General features: G+C 34.5%; 1 protein-coding gene across 6 annotated transcripts in view; it reads left to right on the forward strand.

Moving 5' to 3' along the window:
- Positions 1 to 22,550, forward strand: part of LOC6035628 — a 365,398-nt gene that overhangs the window by 219,564 nt on the left and 123,284 nt on the right. The window lies entirely within an intron of this gene.

Raw genomic sequence — 22,550 nt, forward strand, 5'->3', positions numbered from 1 at the left:
TACTTAGCTGTTTGCTTAAATTTAATTATTTTTAAGGAAAAATATTCAAGTTAAACGATATTTTTGACCATAAAAGGGCTTGCACCAAGTTTCACCAATTTCTTGGCTCAATTTTGAAGCGCCCTTTTCTTTTCAAGTCATATGCACTCTTTCTGGAAAGTCAACCAAACATTTCAATGTTCCAAGGTAGTGCTGTCGCAGTCAGTCGCAAAGTCGCCAAGTCGAGGAGCGATATTTTTAAATTAAGTTTGTCTGAAGGCACCCCTAGGATTTAAAAATTGTATTGAAATTCTCAATATGAAAATTTGACTGGAGGCGCCCTACGACTTAAAAATTGTATTGAAATTCTCAATGAAAATTTGACTGGAGGCGCCCCTACGACTTAAAAATTGTATTGAAATTCTCAATATGAAAATTTGACTGGAGGCGCCCCTACGACTTAAAAATTGTATTGAAATTCTCAATATGAAAATTTGACTGGAGGCGCCCCTACGACTTAAAAAATGTATTGAAATTCTCAATATGAAAATTTGACTGGAGGCCCTTACGACTAAAAATGTATTGAAATTCTCAATATGAAAATTTGACTGGAGGCGCCCCTACGACTTAAAAATGTATTGAAATTCTCAATATGAAAATTTGACTGGAGGCGCCCCTACGACTTAAAAATGTATTGAAATTCTCAATATGAAAATTTGACTGGAGGCGCCCTACGACTTAAAAAATGTATTGAAATTCTCAATATGAAAATTTGACTGGAGCGCCCCTACGACTAAAAAATGTATTGAAATTCTCAATATGAAAATTTGACTGGAGGCGCCCTACGACTTAAAAAATGTATTGAAATTCTCAATATGAAAATTTGACTGGAGGCGCCCCTACGACTTAAAAATTATTAAACTTCTCAATATGAAAATTTGACTGGAGGCGCCCCTACGACTTAAAAATGTATTGAAATTCTCAATATGAAAATTTGACTGGAGGCGCCCCTACGACAAAAAAAAATTATTAAATTTCAATATGAAAATTTGACTGGAGGCGCCCCTACGACTTAAAAAATGTATTGAAATTCTCAATATGAAAATTTGACTGGAGGCGCCCCTACGACTTAAAAAATGTATTGAAATTCTCAATATGAAAATTTGACTGGAGGCGCCCTACGACTTAAAAATGTATTGAAATTCTCAATATGAAAATTTGACTGGAGGCGCCTACGACTTAAAAAATGTATTGAAATTCTCAATATGAAAATTTGACTGGAGGCGCCCTACGACTTAAAAATGTATTGAAATTCTCAATATGAAAATTTGACTGGAGGCGCCCCTACGACTTAAAAATGTATTGAAATTCTCAATATGAAAATTTGACTGGAGGCCCCTACGACTTAAAAATGTATTGAAATTCTCAATATGAAAATTTGACTGGAGGCGCCCTACGACTTAAAAATGTATTGAAATTCTCAATATGAAAATTTGACTGGAGGCGCCCCTACGACTTAAAAAAATGTATTGAAATTCTCAATATGAAAATTTGACTGGAGGCGCCCCTACGACTTAAAAAAATGTATTGAAATTCTCAATATGAAAATTTGACTGGAGGCGCCCCTACGACTTAAAAAAATGTATTGAAATTCTCAATATGAAAATTTGACTGGAGGCGCCCTACGACTTAAAAAATGTATTGAAATTCTCAATATGAAAATTTGACTGGAGGCGCCCTACGACTTAAAAAAATATTGAAATTCTCAATATGAAAATTTGACTGGAGGCGCCCTTATGGCTGAAAAAAATTGAACAGGGGTGTGCTTATGGGTAGATTTGAGTAGATGACATCTACTTAGCTGTTTGCTTAAATTTAATTATTTTTAAGGAAAAATATCAAGTTAAACGATATTTTTGACCAAAAGGGCTTGCACCAAGTTTCACCAATTTCTTGGCTCAATTTTGAAGCGCCCTTTCTTTTTTCAAGTCATATGCACTCTTTCTGGAAAGTCAACCAAACATTTCAATGTTCCAAGGTAGTGCTGTCGCAGTCAGTCGCAAAGTCGCCAAGTCGAGGAGCGATATTTTTAAATTAAGTTTGTCTGAAGGCGCCCTAGGATTTAAAAATTGTATTGAAATTCTCAATATGAAAATTTGACTGGAGGCGCCCACGACTTAAAAAATTGTATTGAAATTCTCAATATGAAAATTTGACTGGAGGCGCCCCTACGACTTAAAAATTGTATTGAAATTCTCAATATGAAAATTTGACTGGAGGCGCCCCTACGACTTAAAATTGTATTGAAATTCTCAATATGAAAATTTGACTGGAGGCGCCCCTACGACTTAAAAAATGTATTGAAATTCTCAATATGAAAATTTGACTGGAGGCGCCCCTACGACTTAAAAAAATGTATTGAAATTCTCAATATGAAAATTTGACTGGAGGCGCCCCTACGACTTAAAAAAATGTATTGAAATTCTCAATATGAAAATTTGACTGGAGGCGCCCCTACGACTTAAAAAAATGTATTGAAATTCTCAATATGAAAATTTGACTGGAGGCGCCCCTACGACTTAAAAAAAATTGAAATTCTCAATATGAAAATTTGACTGGAGGCCCCTACGACTTAAAAATGTATTGAAATTCTCAATATGAAAATTTGACTGGAGGCGCCCCTACGACTTAAAAAAATGTATTGAAATTCTCAATATGAAAATTTGACTGGAGGCGCCCCTACGACTTAAAAAAATGTATTGAAATTCTCAATATGAAAATTTGACTGGAGGCGCCCCTACGACTTAAAAAAAATTATTAAACTTCTCAATATGAAAATTTGACTGGAGGCGCCCCTACGACTTAAAAAAATGTATTGAAATTCTCAATATGAAAATTTGACTGGAGGCGCCCCTACGACTTAAAAAAATGTATTGAAATTCTCAATATGAAAATTTGACTGGAGGCGCCCCTACGACTTAAAAAAATGTATTAAACTTCTCAATATGAAAATTTGACTGGAGGCGCCCCTACGACTTAAAAAAATGTATTGAAATTCTCAATATGAAAATTTGACTGGAGGCGCCCCTACGACTTAAAAAAATGTATTGAAATTCTCAATATGAAAATTTGACTGGAGGCGCCCCTACGACTTAAAAAAATGTATTGAAATTCTCAATATGAAAATTTGACTGGAGGCGCCCCTACGACTTAAAAAAATGTATTGAAATTCTCAATATGAAAATTTGACTGGAGGCGCCCCTACGACTTAAAAAAATGTATTGAAATTCTCAATATGAAAATTTGACTGGAGGCGCCCCTACGACTTAAAAAAATGTATTGAAATTCTCAATATGAAAATTTGACTGGAGGCGCCTACGACTTAAAAATTGTATTGAAATTCTCAATATGAAAATTTGACTGGAGGCGCCCCTACGACTTAAAAATGTATTGAAATTCTCAATATGAAAATTTGACTGGAGGCGCCCTACGACTTAAAAAAATGTATTGAAATTCTCAATATGAAAATTTGACTGGAGGCGCCCCTACGACTTAAAAAAATTATTGAAATTCTCAATATGAAAATTTGACTGGAGGCGCCCCTACGACTTAAAAAAATGTATTGAAATTCTCAATATGAAAATTTGACTGGAGGCGCCCCTACGACTTAAAAATGTATTGAAATTCTCAATATGAAAATTTGACTGGAGGCGCCCCTACGACTTAAAAAATTTATTAAATTCTCAATATGAAAATTTGACTGGAGGCGCCCTTATGGCTGAAAAAATTGAACAGGGGTGTGCTTATGGGTAGATTTGAGTAGATGACATCTACTTAGCTGTTTGCTTAAATTTAATTATTTTTAAGGAAAAATATTCAAGTTAAACGATATTTTTGACCATAAAAGGGCTTGCACCAAGTTTCACCAATTTCTTGGCTCAATTTTGAAGCGCCCTTTTCTTTTTTCAAGTCATATGCACTCTTTCTGGAAAGTCAACCAAACATTTCAATGTTCCAAGGTAGTGCTGTCGCAGTCAGTCGCAAAGTCGCCAAGTCGAGGAGCGATATTTTTAAATTAAGTTTGTCTGAAGGCACCCTAGGATTTAAAATTGTATTGAAATTCTCAATATGAAAATTTGACTGGAGGCGCCCCTACGACTTAAAAAATTGTATTGAAATTCTCAATATGAAAATTTGACTGGAGGCGCCCCTACGACTTAAAAAATTGTATTGAAATTCTCAATATGAAAATTTGACTGGAGGCGCCCCTACGACTTAAAAAATTGTATTGAAATTCTCAATATGAAAATTTGACTGGAGGCGCCCCTACGACTTAAAAAATTGTATTGAAATTCTCAATATGAAAATTTGACTGGAGGCGCCCCTACGACTAAAAAATGTATTGAAATTCTCAATATGAAAATTTGACTGGAGGCGCCCTACGACTTAAAAATGTATTGAAATTCTCAATATGAAAATTTGACTGGAGGCGCCCCTACGACTTAAAAAATGTATTGAAATTCTCAATATGAAAATTTGACTGGAGGCGCCCCTACGACTTAAAAATGTATTGAAATTCTCAATATGAAAATTTGACTGGAGGCGCCCCTACGACTTAAAAATGTATTGAAATTCTCAATATGAAAATTTGACTGGAGGCGCCCTACGACTTAAAAAATGTATTGAAATTCTCAATATGAAAATTTGACTGGAGGCGCCCTACGACTTAAAATGTATTGAAATTCTCAATATGAAAATTTGACTGGAGGCGCCCCTACGACTTAAAAAAATTATTAAATTCTCAATATGAAAATTTGACTGGAGGCGCCCCTACGACTTAAAAATGTATTGAAATTCTCAATATGAAAATTTGACTGGAGGCGCCCCTACGACTTAAAAATGTATTGAAATTCTCAATATGAAAATTTGACTGGAGGCGCCCCTACGACTTAAAAATGTATTAAATTCTCAATATGAAAATTTGACTGGAGGCGCCCCTACGACTTAAAAATGTATTGAAATTCTCAATATGAAAATTTGACTGGAGGCGCCCTACGACTTAAAAAAATGTATTGAAATTCTCAATATGAAAATTTGACTGGAGGCGCCCCTACGACTTAAAAATGTATTGAAATTCTCAATATGAAAATTTGACTGGAGGCCCCTACGACTTAAAAAATGTATTGAAATTCTCAATATGAAAATTTGACTGGAGGCGCCCCTACGACTTAAAAAATTATTGAAATTCTCAATATGAAAATTTGACTGGAGGCGCCCCTACGACTTAAAAATGTATTGAAATTCTCAATATGAAAATTTGACTGGAGGCGCCCCTACGACTTAAAAATGTATTGAAATTCTCAATATGAAAATTTGACTGGAGGCGCCCCTACGACTTAAAAAATTTATTAAATTCTCAATATGAAAATTTGACTGGAGGCGCCCTTATGGCTGAAAAAATTGAACAGGGGTGTGCTTATGGGTAGATTTGAGTAGATGACATCTACTTAGCTGTTTGCTTAAATTTAATTATTTTTAAGGAAAAATATTCAAGTTAAACGATATTTTTGACCATAAAAGGGCTTGCACCAAGTTTCACCAATTTCTTGGCTCAATTTTGAAGCGCCCTTTTCTTTTTTCAAGTCATATGCACTCTTTCTGGAAAGTCAACCAAACATTTCAATGTTCCAAGGTAGTGCTGTCGCAGTCAGTCGCAAAGTCGCCAAGTCGAGGAGCGATATTTTTAAATTAAGTTTGTCTGAAGGCACCCCTAGGATTTAAAAAATTGTATTGAAATTCTCAATATGAAAATTTGACTGGAGGCGCCCCTACGACTTAAAAATTGTATTGAAATTCTCAATATGAAAATTTGACTGGAGGCGCCCCTACGACTTAAAAATTGTATTGAAATTCTCAATATGAAAATTTGACTGGAGGCGCCCCTACGACTTAAAAAATGTATTGAAATTCTCAATATGAAAATTTGACTGGAGGCGCCCCTACGACTTAAAAAATGTATTGAAATTCTCAATATGAAAATTTGACTGGAGGCGCCCCTACGACTAAAAATGTATTGAAATTCTCAATATGAAAATTTGACTGGAGGCGCCCCTACGACTTAAAAATGTATTGAAATTCTCAATATGAAAATTTGACTGGAGGCGCCCCTACGACTTAAAAAATGTATTGAAATTCTCAATATGAAAATTTGACTGGAGGCGCCCTACGACTTAAAAATGTATTGAACTTCTCAATATGAAAATTTGACTGGAGGCGCCCCTACGACTTAAAAATGTATTGAAATTCTCAATATGAAAATTTGACTGGAGGCGCCCCTACGACTTAAAAATGTATTGAAATTCTCAATATGAAAATTTGACTGGAGGCGCCCTACGACTTAAAAAATTATTAAACTTCTCAATATGAAAATTTGACTGGAGGCGCCCCTACGACTTAAAAATGTATTGAAATTCTCAATATGAAAATTTGACTGGAGGCGCCCCTACGACTAAAAAATGTATTGAAATTCTCAATATGAAAATTTGACTGGAGGCGCCCCTACGACTTAAAAATGTATTGAAATTCTCAATATGAAAATTTGACTGGAGGCGCCCCTACGACTTAAAAATGTATTGAAATTCTCAATATGAAAATTTGACTGGAGGCGCCCCTACGACTTAAAAATGTATTGAAATTCTCAATATGAAAATTTGACTGGAGGCGCCCCTACGACTTAAAAAAATTATTAAACTTCAATATGAAAATTTGACTGGAGGCGCCCTTATGGCTGAAAAAAATTGAACAGGGGTGTGCTTATGGGTAGATTTGAGTAGATGACATCTACTTAGCTGTTTGCTTAAATTTAATTATTTTTAAGGAAAAATATTCAAGTTAAACGATATTTTTGACCATAAAAGGGCTTGCACCAAGTTTCACCAATTTCTTGGCTCAATTTTGAAGCGCCCTTTTCTTTTTCAAGTCATATGCACTCTTTCTGGAAAGTCAACCAAACATTTCAATGTTCCAAGGTAGTGCTGTCGCAGTCAGTCGCAAAGTCGCCAAGTCGAGGAGCGATATTTTTAAATTAAGTTTGTCTGAAGGCACCCTAGGATTTAAAAATGTATTGAAATTCTCAATATGAAAATTTGACTGGAGGCGCCCCTACGACTTAAAAAATTGTATTGAAATTCTCAATATGAAAATTTGACTGGAGGCGCCCCTACGACTTAAAAAATTGTATTGAAATTCTCAATATGAAAATTTGACTGGAGGCGCCCCTACGACTTAAAAAATTGTATTGAAATTCTCAATATGAAAATTTGACTGGAGGCGCCCCTACGACTTAAAAATGTATTGAAATTCTCAATATGAAAATTTGACTGGAGGCGCCCCTACGACTAAAAATGTATTGAAATTCTCAATATGAAAATTTGACTGGAGGCGCCCCTACGACTTAAAAATGTATTGAAATTCTCAATATGAAAATTTGACTGGAGGCGCCCTACGACTTAAAAAATGTATTGAAATTCTCAATATGAAAATTTGACTGGAGGCGCCCCTACGACTTAAAAAATGTATTGAAATTCTCAATATGAAAATTTGACTGGAGGCGCCCCTACGACTTAAAAAATGTATTGAAATTCTCAATATGAAAATTTGACTGGAGGCGCCCCTACGACTTAAAAATGTATTGAAATTCTCAATATGAAAATTTGACTGGAGGCGCCCCTACGACTTAAAAAATTATTAAATTCTCAATATGAAAATTTGACTGGAGGCGCCCCTACGACTTAAAAATGTATTGAAATTCTCAATATGAAAATTTGACTGGAGGCGCCCCTACGACTTAAAAAATTATTAAATTCTCAATATGAAAATTTGACTGGAGGCGCCCCTACGACTTAAAAATGTATTGAAATTCTCAATATGAAAATTTGACTGGAGGCGCCCCTACGACTTAAAAAATGTATTGAAATTCTCAATATGAAAATTTGACTGGAGGCGCCCTACGACTTAAAAAATGTATTGAAATTCTCAATATGAAAATTTGACTGGAGGCGCCCCTACGACTTAAAAATGTATTGAAATTCTCAATATGAAAATTTGACTGGAGGCGCCCTACGACTTAAAAAAATGTATTGAAATTCTCAATATGAAAATTTGACTGGAGGCGCCCCTACGACTTAAAAAATGTATTGAAATTCTCAATATGAAAATTTGACTGGAGGCGCCCCTACGACTTAAAAAAATGTATTGAACTTCTCAATATGAAAATTTGACTGGAGGCGCCCCTACGACTTAAAAATGTATTGAAATTCTCAATATGAAAATTTGACTGGAGGCGCCCCTACGACTTAAAAAATGTATTGAAATTCTCAATATGAAAATTTGACTGGAGGCGCCCTACGACTTAAAAAAATTATTAAACTCTCAATATGAAAATTTGACTGGAGGCGCCCCTACGACTTAAAAAAATGTATTGAAATTCTCAATATGAAAATTTGACTGGAGGCGCCCCTACGACTTAAAAAAATGTATTGAAATTCTCAATATGAAAATTTGACTGGAGGCGCCCCTACGACTTAAAAAAAATTATTAAACTTCTCAATATGAAAATTTGACTGGAGGCGCCCTTATGGCTGAAAAAAATTGAACAGGGGTGTGCTTATGGGTAGATTTGAGTAGATGACATCTACTTAGCTGTTTGCTTAAATTTAATTATTTTTAAGGAAAAATATTCAAGTTAAACGATATTTTTGACCATAAAAGGGCTTGCACCAAGTTTCACCAATTTCTTGGCTCAATTTTGAAGCGCCCTTTTCTTTTTTCAAGTCATATGCACTCTTTCTGGAAAGTCAACCAAACATTTCAATGTTCCAAGGTAGTGCTGTCGCAGTCAGTCGCAAAGTCGCCAAGTCGAGGAGCGATATTTTTAAATTAAGTTTGTCTGAAGGCACCCTAGGATTTAAAAATTGTATTGAAATTCTCAATATGAAAATTTGACTGGAGGCGCCCCTACGACTTAAAAATTGTATTGAAATTCTCAATATGAAAATTTGACTGGAGGCGCCCTACGACTTAAAAATTGTATTGAAATTCTCAATATGAAAATTTGACTGGAGGCGCCCCTACGACTTAAAAATGTATTGAAATTCTCAATATGAAAATTTGACTGGAGGCGCCCTACGACTTAAAAAATGTATTGAACTTCTCAATATGAAAATTTGACTGGAGGCGCCCCTACGACTAAAAAATGTATTGAAATTCTCAATATGAAAATTTGACTGGAGGCGCCCCTACGACTTAAAAATGTATTGAAATTCTCAATATGAAAATTTGACTGGAGGCGCCCTACGACTTAAAAAATGTATTGAAATTCTCAATATGAAAATTTGACTGGAGGCGCCCCTACGACTTAAAAAATGTATTGAAATTCTCAATATGAAAATTTGACTGGAGGCGCCCCTACGACTTAAAAAATGTATTGAAATTCTCAATATGAAAATTTGACTGGAGGCGCCCCTACGACTTAAAAAATGTATTGAAATTCTCAATATGAAAATTTGACTGGAGCGCCCCTACGACTTAAAAATGTATTGAAATTCTCAATATGAAAATTTGACTGGAGGCGCCCCTACGACTTAAAAAAATTATTAAATTCTCAATATGAAAATTTGACTGGAGGCGCCCCTACGACTTAAAAATGTATTGAAATTCTCAATATGAAAATTTGACTGGAGGCGCCCCTACGACTTAAAATGTATTGAAATTCTCAATATGAAAATTTGACTGGAGGCGCCCCTACGACTTAAAAAAATTATTAAATTCTCAATATGAAAATTTGACTGGAGGCGCCCCTACGACTTAAAAAATGTATTGAAATTCTCAATATGAAAATTTGACTGGAGGCGCCCCTACGACTTAAAAAATGTATTGAAATTCTCAATATGAAAATTTGACTGGAGGCGCCCCTACGACTTAAAAATGTATTGAAATTCTCAATATGAAAATTTGACTGGAGGCGCCCCTACGACTTAAAAATGTATTGAAATTCTCAATATGAAAATTTGACTGGAGGCGCCCTACGACTTAAAAATGTATTGAAATTCTCAATATGAAAATTTGACTGGAGGCGCCCCTACGACTTAAAAAATGTATTGAAATTCTCAATATGAAAATTTGACTGGAGGCGCCCCTACGACTTAAAAAATGTATTGAACTTCTCAATATGAAAATTTGACTGGAGGCGCCCCTACGACTTAAAAATGTATTGAAATTCTCAATATGAAAATTTGACTGGAGGCGCCCCTACGACTTAAAAAATGTATTGAAATTCTCAATATGAAAATTTGACTGGAGGCGCCCCTACGACTTAAAAAATTATTAAATTCTCAATATGAAAATTTGACTGGAGGCGCCCCTACGACTTAAAAATGTATTGAAATTCTCAATATGAAAATTTGACTGGAGGCGCCCCTACGACTTAAAAAATGTATTGAAATTCTCAATATGAAAATTTGACTGGAGGCGCCCCTACGACTTAAAAAATTTATTAAACTTCTCAATATGAAAATTTGACTGGAGGCGCCCTTATGGCTGAAAAAATTGAACAGGGGTGTGCTTATGGGTAGATTTGAGTAGATGACATCTACTTAGCTGTTTGCTTAAATTTAATTATTTTTTAAGGAAAAATATTCAAGTTAAACGATATTTTTGACCATAAAAGGGCTTGCACCAAGTTTCACCAATTTCTTGGCTCAATTTTGAAGCGCCCTTTTCTTTTTCAAGTCATATGCACTCTTTCTGGAAAGTCAACCAAACATTTCAATGTTCCAAGGTAGTGCTGTCGCAGTCAGTCGCAAAGTCGCCAAGTCGAGGAGCGATATTTTTAAATTAAGTTTGTCTGAAGGCACCCTAGGATTTAAAATTGTATTGAAATTCTCAATATGAAAATTTGACTGGAGGCGCCCCTACGACTTAAAAATTGTATTGAAATTCTCAATATGAAAATTTGACTGGAGGCGCCCCTACGACTTAAAAATTGTATTGAAATTCTCAATATGAAAATTTGACTGGAGGCGCCCCTACGACTTAAAAATGTATTGAAATTCTCAATATGAAAATTTGACTGGAGGCGCCCCTACGACTTAAAAAATGTATTGAAATTCTCAATATGAAAATTTGACTGGAGGCGCCCTACGACTAAAAATGTATTGAAATTCTCAATATGAAAATTTGACTGGAGGCGCCCCTACGACTTAAAAAATGTATTGAAATTCTCAATATGAAAATTTGACTGGAGGCGCCCCTACGACTTAAAAAATGTATTGAAATTCTCAATATGAAAATTTGACTGGAGGCGCCCCTACGACTTAAAATGTATTGAAATTCTCAATATGAAAATTTGACTGGAGGCGCCCTACGACTTAAAAAATGTATTGAAATTCTCAATATGAAAATTTGACTGGAGGCGCCCCTACGACTTAAAAAATGTATTGAAATTCTCAATATGAAAATTTGACTGGAGGCGCCCCTACGACTTAAAAAATTATTAAATTCTCAATATGAAAATTTGACTGGAGGCGCCCTACGACTTAAAAATGTATTGAAATTCTCAATATGAAAATTTGACTGGAGGCGCCCCTACGACTTAAAAAAATTATTAAATTCTCAATATGAAAATTTGACTGGAGGCGCCCCTACGACTTAAAAAATGTATTGAAATTCTCAATATGAAAATTTGACTGGAGGCGCCCCTACGACTTAAAAATGTATTGAAATTCTCAATATGAAAATTTGACTGGAGGCGCCCTACGACTTAAAAAATGTATTGAAATTCTCAATATGAAAATTTGACTGGAGGCGCCCCTACGACTTAAAAAATGTATTGAAATTCTCAATATGAAAATTTGACTGGAGGCGCCCCTACGACTTAAAAATGTATTGAAATTCTCAATATGAAAATTTGACTGGAGGCGCCCCTACGACTTAAAAATGTATTGAAATTCTCAATATGAAAATTTGACTGGAGGCGCCCTACGACTTAAAAAATGTATTGAACTTCTCAATATGAAAATTTGACTGGAGGCGCCCTACGACTTAAAAATGTATTGAAATTCTCAATATGAAAATTTGACTGGAGGCGCCCCTACGACTTAAAAAATGTATTGAAATTCTCAATATGAAAATTTGACTGGAGGCGCCCCTACGACTTAAAAAAATTATTGAAAATTTGACTGGAGGCGCCCTACGACTTAAAAATGTATTGAAATTCTCAATATGAAAATTTGACTGGAGGCGCCCCTACGACTTAAAAAAATGTATTGAAATTCTCAATATGAAAATTTGACTGGAGGCGCCCCTACGACTTAAAAAAAATTATTAAACTTCTCAATATGAAAATTTGACTGGAGGCGCCCTTATGGCTGAAAAAAATTGAACAGGGGTGTGCTTATGGGTAGATTTGAGTAGATGACATCTACTTAGCTGTTTGCTTAAATTTAATTATTTTTAAGGAAAAATATTCAAGTTAAACGATATTTTTGACCATAAAAGGGCTTGCACCAAGTTTCACCAATTTCTTGGCTCAATTTTGAAGCGCCCTTTTCTTTTTCAAGTCATATGCACTCTTTCTGGAAAGTCAACCAAACATTTCAATGTTCCAAGGTAGTGCTGTCGCAGTCAGTCGCAAAGTCGCCAAGTCGAGGAGCGATATTTTTAAATTAAGTTTGTCTGAAGGCACCCTAGGATTTAAAAAATTGTATTGAAATTCTCAATATGAAAATTTGACTGGAGGCGCCCTACGACTTAAAAATTGTATTGAAATTCTCAATATGAAAATTTGACTGGAGGCGCCCTACGACTTAAAAATTGTATTGAAATTCTCAATATGAAAATTTGACTGGAGGCGCCCCTACGACTTAAAAATTGTATTGAAATTCTCAATATGAAAATTTGACTGGAGGCGCCCCTACGACTTAAAAAATGTATTGAAATTCTCAATATGAAAATTTGACTGGAGGCGCCCCTACGACTAAAAAATGTATTGAAATTCTCAATATGAAAATTTGACTGGAGGCGCCCTACGACTTAAAAAATGTATTGAAATTCTCAATATGAAAATTTGACTGGAGGCGCCCCTACGACTTAAAAAAATGTATTGAAATTCTCAATATGAAAATTTGACTGGAGGCGCCCCTACGACTTAAAAAATGTATTGAAATTCTCAATATGAAAATTTGACTGGAGGCGCCCCTACGACTTAAAAAAATGTATTGAAATTCTCAATATGAAAATTTGACTGGAGGCGCCCCTACGACTTAAAAAAATTATTAAACTTCTCAATATGAAAATTTGACTGGAGGCGCCCTACGACTTAAAAATGTATTGAAATTCTCAATATGAAAATTTGACTGGAGGCGCCCTACGACTTAAAAATGTATTGAAATTCTCAATATGAAAATTTGACTGGAGGCGCCCCTACGACTTAAAAAAAATTATTAAACTTCTCAATATGAAAATTTGACTGGAGGCGCCCTTATGGCTGAAAAAAATTGAACAGGGTGTGCTTATGGGTAGATTTGAGTAGATGACATCTACTTAGCTGTTTGCTTAAATTTAATTATTTTTTAAGGAAAAATATTCAAGTTAAACGATATTTTTGACCATAAAAGGGCTTGCACCAAGTTTCACCAATTTCTTGGCTCAATTTTGAAGCGCCCTTTTCTTTTTCAAGTCATATGCACTCTTTCTGGAAAGTCAACCAAACATTTCAATGTTCCAAGGTAGTGCTGTCGCAGTCAGTCGCAAAGTCGCCAAGTCGAGGAGCGATATTTTTAAATTAAGTTTGTCTGAAGGCACCCCTAGGATTTAAAAATTGTATTGAAATTCTCAATATGAAAATTTGACTGGAGGCGCCCTACGACTTAAAAATTGTATTGAAATTCTCAATATGAAAATTTGACTGGAGGCGCCCTACGACTTAAAAATTGTATTGAAATTCTCAATATGAAAATTTGACTGGAGGCGCCCCTACGACTTAAAAAATGTATTGAACTTCTCAATATGAAAATTTGACTGGAGGCGCCCCTACGACTTAAAAAATGTATTGAACTTCTCAATATGAAAATTTGACTGGAGGCGCCCCTACGACTAAAAATGTATTGAAATTCTCAATATGAAAATTTGACTGGAGGCGCCCTACGACTTAAAAAATGTATTGAAATTCTCAATATGAAAATTTGACTGGAGGCGCCCTACGACTTAAAAATGTATTGAAATTCTCAATATGAAAATTTGACTGGAGGCGCCCTACGACTTAAAAAATGTATTGAACTTCTCAATATGAAAATTTGACTGGAGGCGCCCCTACGACTTAAAAAATGTATTGAAATTCTCAATATGAAAATTTGACTGGAGGCGCCCCTACGACTTAAAAATGTATTGAAATTCTCAATATGAAAATTTGACTGGAGGCGCCCTACGACTTAAAAAAAATTATTAAACTTCTCAATATGAAAATTTGACTGGAGGCGCCCCTACGACTTAAAAAAATGTATTGAAATTCTCAATATGAAAATTTGACTGGAGGCGCCCCTACGACTTAAAAAAATGTATTGAAATTCTCAATATGAAAATTTGACTGGAGGCGCCCCTACGACTTAAAAATGTATTGAAATTCTCAATATGAAAATTTGACTGGAGGCGCCCCTACGACTTAAAAATGTATTGAAATTCTCAATATGAAAATTTGACTGGAGGCGCCCCTACGACTTAAAAATGTATTGAAATTCTCAATATGAAAATTTGACTGGAGGCGCCCCTACGACTTAAAAAAAATTATTAAACTTCTCAATATGAAAATTTGACTGGAGGCGCCCTTATGGCTGAAAAAATTGAACAGGGGTGTGCTTATGGGTAGATTTGAGTAGATGACATCTACTTAGCTGTTTGCTTAAATTTAATTATTTTTAAGGAAAAATATTCAAGTTAAACGATATTTTTGACCATAAAAGGGCTTGCACCAAGTTTCACCAATTTCTTGGCTCAATTTTGAAGCGCCCTTTTCTTTTTCAAGTCATATGCACTCTTTCTGGAAAGTCAACCAAACATTTCAATGTTCCAAGGTAGTGCTGTCGCAGTCAGTCGCAAAGTCGCTAAGTCGATGCGCGATCGCTGCGCGATGGTTTGTTGTTTGTTTTATTTAAATTTAGCTTTGTCACTCTTGCGATGCATAAGTTTCTTTTTGTGGTTTGGTTGTTTTTTTATTTGACTAAATGATTTTTGGTTGTTGTGCGCACGCAACTATATGTTTCCCAAGAGCGAGAGAAGCCGACTCGCTCACCAAAATGTATCAAATTTAGACCAATGATTTCAAATGACTTTCTCAGATTGAAGGAGTAAGCCTACCCTTCAGGTGATTCGATACTCCGAATTGGTAAAAATGTTGGAGCTCGTTTTAAAAGCACAATCGCATTGATTTATTTTTATTTGTTTGGAAGTGCGCAAAATCTAATTCGTCATTCATTTGCGTAATGCGTTTTATTTTTTGGCACGATCATCAATGTTTATGAGAACATTATCATCTTTCATATTGTAAATACGTGCTATTCATCCTTTAATTCTGTGCTTACAGTATTTAACGGTGTAGCATTCTTGAACAACCACTTCGCAGCAACAGCCTCACAGGGCATGCAAACTTTATGCATCGCTTTGTCAACATGTTTCCAACAGATGACTTGTGTAGGCTGACTTACTCTTTGAATCCTCTAACAGAGGATGATTTTTGACGGGTAGAGTTTTTCGGAACATTTACCCCGAAGCTTTGAAAAAAAGAATACTTTTGAAATCAGTACCATTAATATTAATTTTTTTATTGCTGTTTTATTTTTTGATGAAAGAGATCTTCGCTTCTGGTTAAAGTTTTTTGAAGTGATAGGGACTCAAAATAAATCGCTCTATGTGGCAACTTTATTCTAGTAGAGGACTTTACTAAATGATTTCGTTTACTTTATAGATCGAGAACTGATATGGGAAATGAAACATAGTTTGATTTTTATTAAGTCATACAGTGTACAATGTACACGGTGTGATTATTTAGAGTTCTCCTAGATAAATAAGGTAGGTCTGATATTTTGCACCTTGTAAGAAAGTCTATTTCCCGAAATTTTGAGGGTTAAATTGAAATATAATATTTAGCGCCAAGTGCAACTTCTTCTAAGAATCTCAGAATTTTATAACGATCTTATAAGATTTTTCTTTGGAAAGTCACTGAAAATTGATTGAAACAATATACTTATTATATTTTTAAGCACTTTGGCTACTGAATCGTAAAAGATATACGTCGCATCTCGCGGCGTCCGAGATACTATTTGATTATACTGGGATCGATTTTTCGAAAAATGCCAAACTTTTAAGGTCTGTACCGAGCTCCGGGGTGCCCAAAAATCAATGTTATATATACCAAAAGATGTGCAAGAATCGGGCCTACACGCCAGTGATGTTGAAAATAAGCGCTTCAGTGGCCAAGTGCCTTAAAAAATTACATTTTTGAAAAAAAAAATCTTTTTACGGGTTAAATCCCATTTAAAATTCAAATGCAAAGCACCAGCTCCTGTTACATCCAATCAAGCTCATATTTGGAATTTGAGCTCAGTATGACCACCGGAACAAACCTCTGAATGTCCGCCAAAATGTAATTTTTGTTACATCCTAATACATATACATAATCTATGCAAATTGCACATATTCTTCTAAATTATCTAATTTGATTCCACTTTGTATAATCTAGACTTTATCAATTAGATCTCTAAGAACAATTTTCGGAACAAGTTCTCATAATAAAATATCAGTATTTGTTCGTTACTAGCTGAGATATGCGAATTTCGCTTAGTTACACAATAGGAAGCGTTAACTGAGACATTTTGAATGCTCATATTTATTTTTAAAGAAATTAAATAAAATTTTGATATCAATTTTTGTCTCAATAAAGCAATGCCGTTAATAGTAACGATAATTGCACATAATATAGTTTCATAATTTTCTTAACTTTTTGGCACATTTTTTAAATTTTCAAAAAATAGTAATGAAAAACTTAATTTTATTTTATTCATTTCGATTTATTGTTCTTATAACCATTCAGTTCGCCTGAAAATTTCATATCAAAGTATAAATATTTCAAAAATATTAGTTTCTGAAGCTTTCACAACTGGGATCTTGTTTATTCGTTGAGCAACAAAAATTACGATATTATGAAATGAAAATTAACTATTATAATTCTGGTTAGCTTTTAAACAAAAATTGTTGTTATATCCTTTGAAACTTAGGTATCCTGTTCTGCCAAGATCAAATTATGTTTTTTTACGGTTTTGTTTACCATGGCCAAATTGGATGAAAATTGAAAAAAAAATATCAATTAATGTCTCAGAGAGGGTCATTCCAAATAAAAAAAAATTGGCAAATTTGTTAAAAAGTGTTAACAGTTTAATATCAAGAAAAAAAAACTTGAGCTAACAAGGGCGTAAGAGATTTAATATGAACTGAACTTCTTTTATTGCTATGAAAATTCTTTTAGACGAAATCATTTATTAAGCTGAATCATTAAAAAAAACTACTCCGTATTATGTAGAAGGTGATTTTATGAAAATGATATTTCAAGTGAAAAAGCTGATATTTAAGGTGAATCCAATGCTTATCTATTTATTTATGAGCTCAAAGAAGTAAGATTTGTTCAAGAAAAAAGATTTGCCAACAAATCCATATTTTCTTCATTATTTTTTATTTTCATTTCAACGTCGGCTCAATATTATTCTTTATCATATTCTCTCAAACTGTTCACAGAACCATAATGTATAGCAATGTTATGGTTTTGAAGCATGGATTCATTTTACTCGCCGTCAAAAGACTGTGATTGGAAAAATATCACTGCAAAAAAAAATACTAGTAAATTTAGAAATAGTCTTTAGATTTAGAATATCAATATATTTTCTTGAAAATGTTTTTGCAAGAAGTTAAGACATTAATTGACCCTCGCACTTAATTTGATCATTTATGTTGCTATTTTATACAATTTTGTTAAAGAATATTAACCAGAACCAATATAAGAACAATTTTGGATAAATTTAAAATTTACCGTTTCCGGGAATTTTGTAACCCTGGGAAATTGACGCTTTATGTAATACTAAATCGCATCAGATTATTCTATTGAGAGCTAGTCAATCTTTTTCTCCGATTTGATTGCAAAGTTAAAGTTCAAAAGCCATACACTGAAATAAAAAAAAAGTACGAAATTCCTTTATTTTAAGAATTCTGCCTCCTTTCCTTATTAAGTAATTGTGTTTTTCGGATAGCTGAATAAGGATTTTTTATATGTTATTTTCAAGTTGGGACCATCCATAAACCACGTGGACACTTTTTTGGGAATCTGTTACCTCCACCACCCTCCCCCCTCCCCTTGTGGACAATTGTCCATACAAAAAAAACTTTTTTGTATGGATCGTGGACAATCACCATACCCTCCTAAAGTGACCACGTGGTTTATGGATGGTCCCGTTCAAGTCATTCCAGGCATGTTCATGACAAATTTGATAAATATGAATGTACGTGTTTCTATCAATTTCATGTGATTTTTCCATAGAAATATACATTAAAATCGATAAAAAATATTCACTTTTATCTTAGATTTGTTCTCCGAAACTTACCGTGGATCTGGATACCCTGTTAATATATAATTCTGACTTCTCGATTGAATACGTGAGAGTCAGTTTTTATTATCAATTCCAAAATGGATCAAATTTAATTATGTGTAGATAGAGTTATCTTTTATGATAGGTGCGACCTTAAAAATTTTAAATAACTAAAAGATTCTATTGTTTCATTGCAATGGGTTGCGTTTTTGCAGACAAAACATTTTTATTTGTTGGGGATGGGCATTTATCGAGTAGGACGGGACAAAGAAAGGGTTTACGACTAGGTTTAGAGTCAATTTTATGAATTTTCAAAAATAATGTGAAGTTTGTGTATGTTAAGGGCAAAAGTCACTGTTTGTCTGTTTTGATCTTATATTTGAAGTTTACTAAATAATGTTTTCAAACCTATAGGTTCTTGAAATCTTTGACACTTTCAAGCAAGTGTTTAGCCAAGCGAATTACCTTACTAACCGTTAAAGAATTTTGAAATTCTTTTATTATGTTTTCCTAAAATAAATTTGCGGGAAGGTGCTTACATTTTTGAATGAAAAAAAATCAAAAACATAAAATAACTTTTATTTCTGATAATGTTGAATCGACGTAACACCTTATAATCTAGCCCTCTTAAACCTTGCGGTTTCGGCAACGGATTCACAGGCGTGTATCGTTCTTTTGCGACAAGACTTTTTTAATTTCTAATAATATTGATTCAAAATCACAGAAAAAAATATCAGCAGAAATCGTACCAAAATAAAATTTATGCAAAAATAGTAATCTTTAATCCCAAAAATTAAACTTAAGTTATATATGTACTACTTTGTTAAAATAGGTAAATTTACCATAATTTTTTTTTAATTTTTAATTTAATCTACGCTTTGTTTATCAACCATCAAGAACCATGTGTATGTTTAGGTACTTTAGGATTTTGTTTTATTTTTAAGTTTAAAAATACGTTTCCACTATAAGCGCCTCACATATCAGTTAGTGACTGTCAGCGCCCTAAAAATCATATATGCACTGTAGGCGCCCTCAGCCAAATGCGCATCTACCTAGCTCAAGCCCATCAAACACACCCCTGCGTTGGGTTCTTTATGCAAACAGAAATCAAGCATGTAGAGAAATGCAAACTTGAATACGGATCGATTCTGTGTCTTTGGCAAAAATGTAGATCTTGATTTTAACAATCTGGAAAAAAATACTTTTGCGGTACTCAGTACTTCCATTATATTTAAATCTGAGCTTTGTTCCCAGCAATGAACTTTTTAAGCCAGAGTTAAAAGAGCAGAACCACCAATCGAAAGGTAGTTTTGTCTATTCCATCGAGGGAAGCCTTCACTCAAAACGTTGTTCTACACAGCAAAATAAAGTAGTACACCCAAAACTGGGCAGCACTAGTCAGAGAGAATAATTGCCTCGAGACGAGAGAATAGTGGTACTATTAACGGACACAGAGAACACAGCTCGCGCTGGGTGAAAGAATTATTCTCTCGAGGTTAATTTGCAAAAAAGTTCATCTGTCAAACAAAAACCAAAAGTGTCGACAATGGGAATCGAACCAGAAACCTTTGACATGACAGTGACTTAACTACCTCGGCCACCACAGCTAGGTGAACAATTAATGGTCAGATGTATTGTTTCAACTAACGAATGAACACTTTTGATATGATGGTGTGAGTTGGAAGCATTATTTTTTTCGATTTTGGCACTAAGCCCTCAGTAAGTTTTTAGGGGACGATTCTCTCGAATTGGAGTTTTGGAGAACAATATTTTCATTATTTAATAAAACCCAAAAATGTGTAGCTCATAAGCATTGTTATGTCGCCACTTTACCACGTTGGTTCATTCATATAAATCTCAGTGCAGTTTTGATAGTTGGCTTAACAACACAGATATATAAGAATTTTTCTGATCGTTTTAGTGGCTTGGATAAAAGTGCTAGAATTATTCAGGACCGTTCAGAAAAAAAGTGATGTTGAATTCCTAAATTTCATAAATAAAAAAATAAAAAAAAAGTTTTTCTGGACATCTTTTGAGCTAAAGAGAAGTACAAGTTTGTAAAACATTTACCACCGAGTAAGTATTTTTAGAAGAAAAAAAATGGTTTTATGAAGAAGTGGATATCTCACAAGAGAAAAATGTTTAACCTCATTTTTTTTGTAATCGAAATGTTCTTCACAATTATTCTGAAAAAATCAACCATCGTCGAATAAAAAAAGCATATAATTTTCCATCTATTGATTTTTTTAGGAGATCACAAAATTTAATCCTAGAAACATTTACGATTAGAAATAAACCAATTGAAGTTTTCTTAGAATCACCTAAACAGAACCTAATTTTTAAGTGCTGATAAGATTTCTAGCACATTCGAAAAAAACATTTGGAAAATTTTAAACTAGCGATTAATTAGACAAAAGGCCATAAAATGAAAGATAGGTGTTGCAAAAAGACTCTTTCTCCATATAATATTATAGAGAATTTGCAGCAAAGCTAAAAGACACATTGTGCCACCTATGAACAAATAGCGTAAACCTATGATTTTTCGAAAAATGTGTTTTAACCTTCAAAATCAACTTTTTATTGAACTTATGCCGGATTCGGATGAGAAAAATTATTTCCAACAATTTGGTGTATAACTTTCCAATATTTTTCTATGAGAAAACTGGAAACTTAGAAAAAAGATAGTAATTTGGACTATTTGGCAAGAAAGTCTGTCAAAAATCAATGAAAATTGTTGAATATACGTAAACACATCTGTTATCATTTATATAACTGTTTATTTCTTTGATATTTACGGGGAAACTCATTTTTTAGTGTTCCAAAACATGTTTTTTAAAGAAAAAGTTCACAAATTTTTGTGCGCCCAAAAATGATGTTCATTATTTTAAAGCAAAAATTTTCTCGTCTTTTGCAACTAGTTTCATTAAGATTGATGCAGGAATCATGAGAAATAAGCGATTTTGTTCTTCAATCCAGCAGAAAGGAATACGATTTTTGGCAAGTAACCCCATTTCGGCGCCACCTACATTTGAAACACAGTCGCGCTGCAAAACCTCAATAAAACTCTTAACTTTCTCGTTTAACAATTATTTATTAACCCCTGCCTCGCCCACATGGCATTGACCTTCGCACTTAGCGTCCTCTTCTTCTCTCCGTCACAAAGCACTTCTTTAGCAGTTCAATCTTCTCTTCCTCCTCCTGAACACGACCAATAACCAACACTTCACCGCTCGTCTACACGTTCTTCAGCAGCAAACCTGCGCCGCGGCTCCCGCCGCACGCGTTCAGCTGGCCAGAGTTGTTCCGCTGCACGCTTCGGCTGGAATCTGTCGGCACTCCGGGCCAGGCTTGCCACAAATACAGATTTTTCAGCACAGACCCGAAACACAAACGAATTTTTTTGACAGTTAAAATAAATTTGAGCAGTTTTGTTAAATTGGCCAAAAAGATAAACATTGTTAGCATCTTTGGCATGTTCAGTTTTTGGTAAGAATATTATTCTTTAAAGTTATACTCGATTAAGTGTTTGGTATGTGCCAAAAAAATCTGTATTTGTGGCAAGCCTGCTCCGGGCTGCCGTCGTCCGCCAGGAAGTGTCCGATCCGAGTCGTGGCAGTTGTTGGCCACCGTAGAGATCCGGATGAGTTCGCGAATGCCGCAAGAATCCGGTTTTCGAACGCCGCGAGAATTCGGACAACCGCGAAGATGCCTTCGCTTGCTTGGATCGCCGGGAACTAAGCAAACCCGCAGCGCTGAGCAGGGTTCCCAGGTTGTCAGATGAATCTGGGAATGGCAGATTTTTCAAGTGTCAGCCAGAATAAAGATTCAGCCTTCTCTGTGCCAGATATTGACAGATTTTGCCAGATTTTTCATTTAATGCCCATTTTG

Source organism: Culex quinquefasciatus, chromosome 3 (assembly GCF_015732765.1).
Source record: "Culex quinquefasciatus strain JHB chromosome 3, VPISU_Cqui_1.0_pri_paternal, whole genome shotgun sequence".
Classification (NCBI taxonomy): domain Eukaryota; kingdom Metazoa; phylum Arthropoda; class Insecta; order Diptera; family Culicidae; genus Culex; species Culex quinquefasciatus.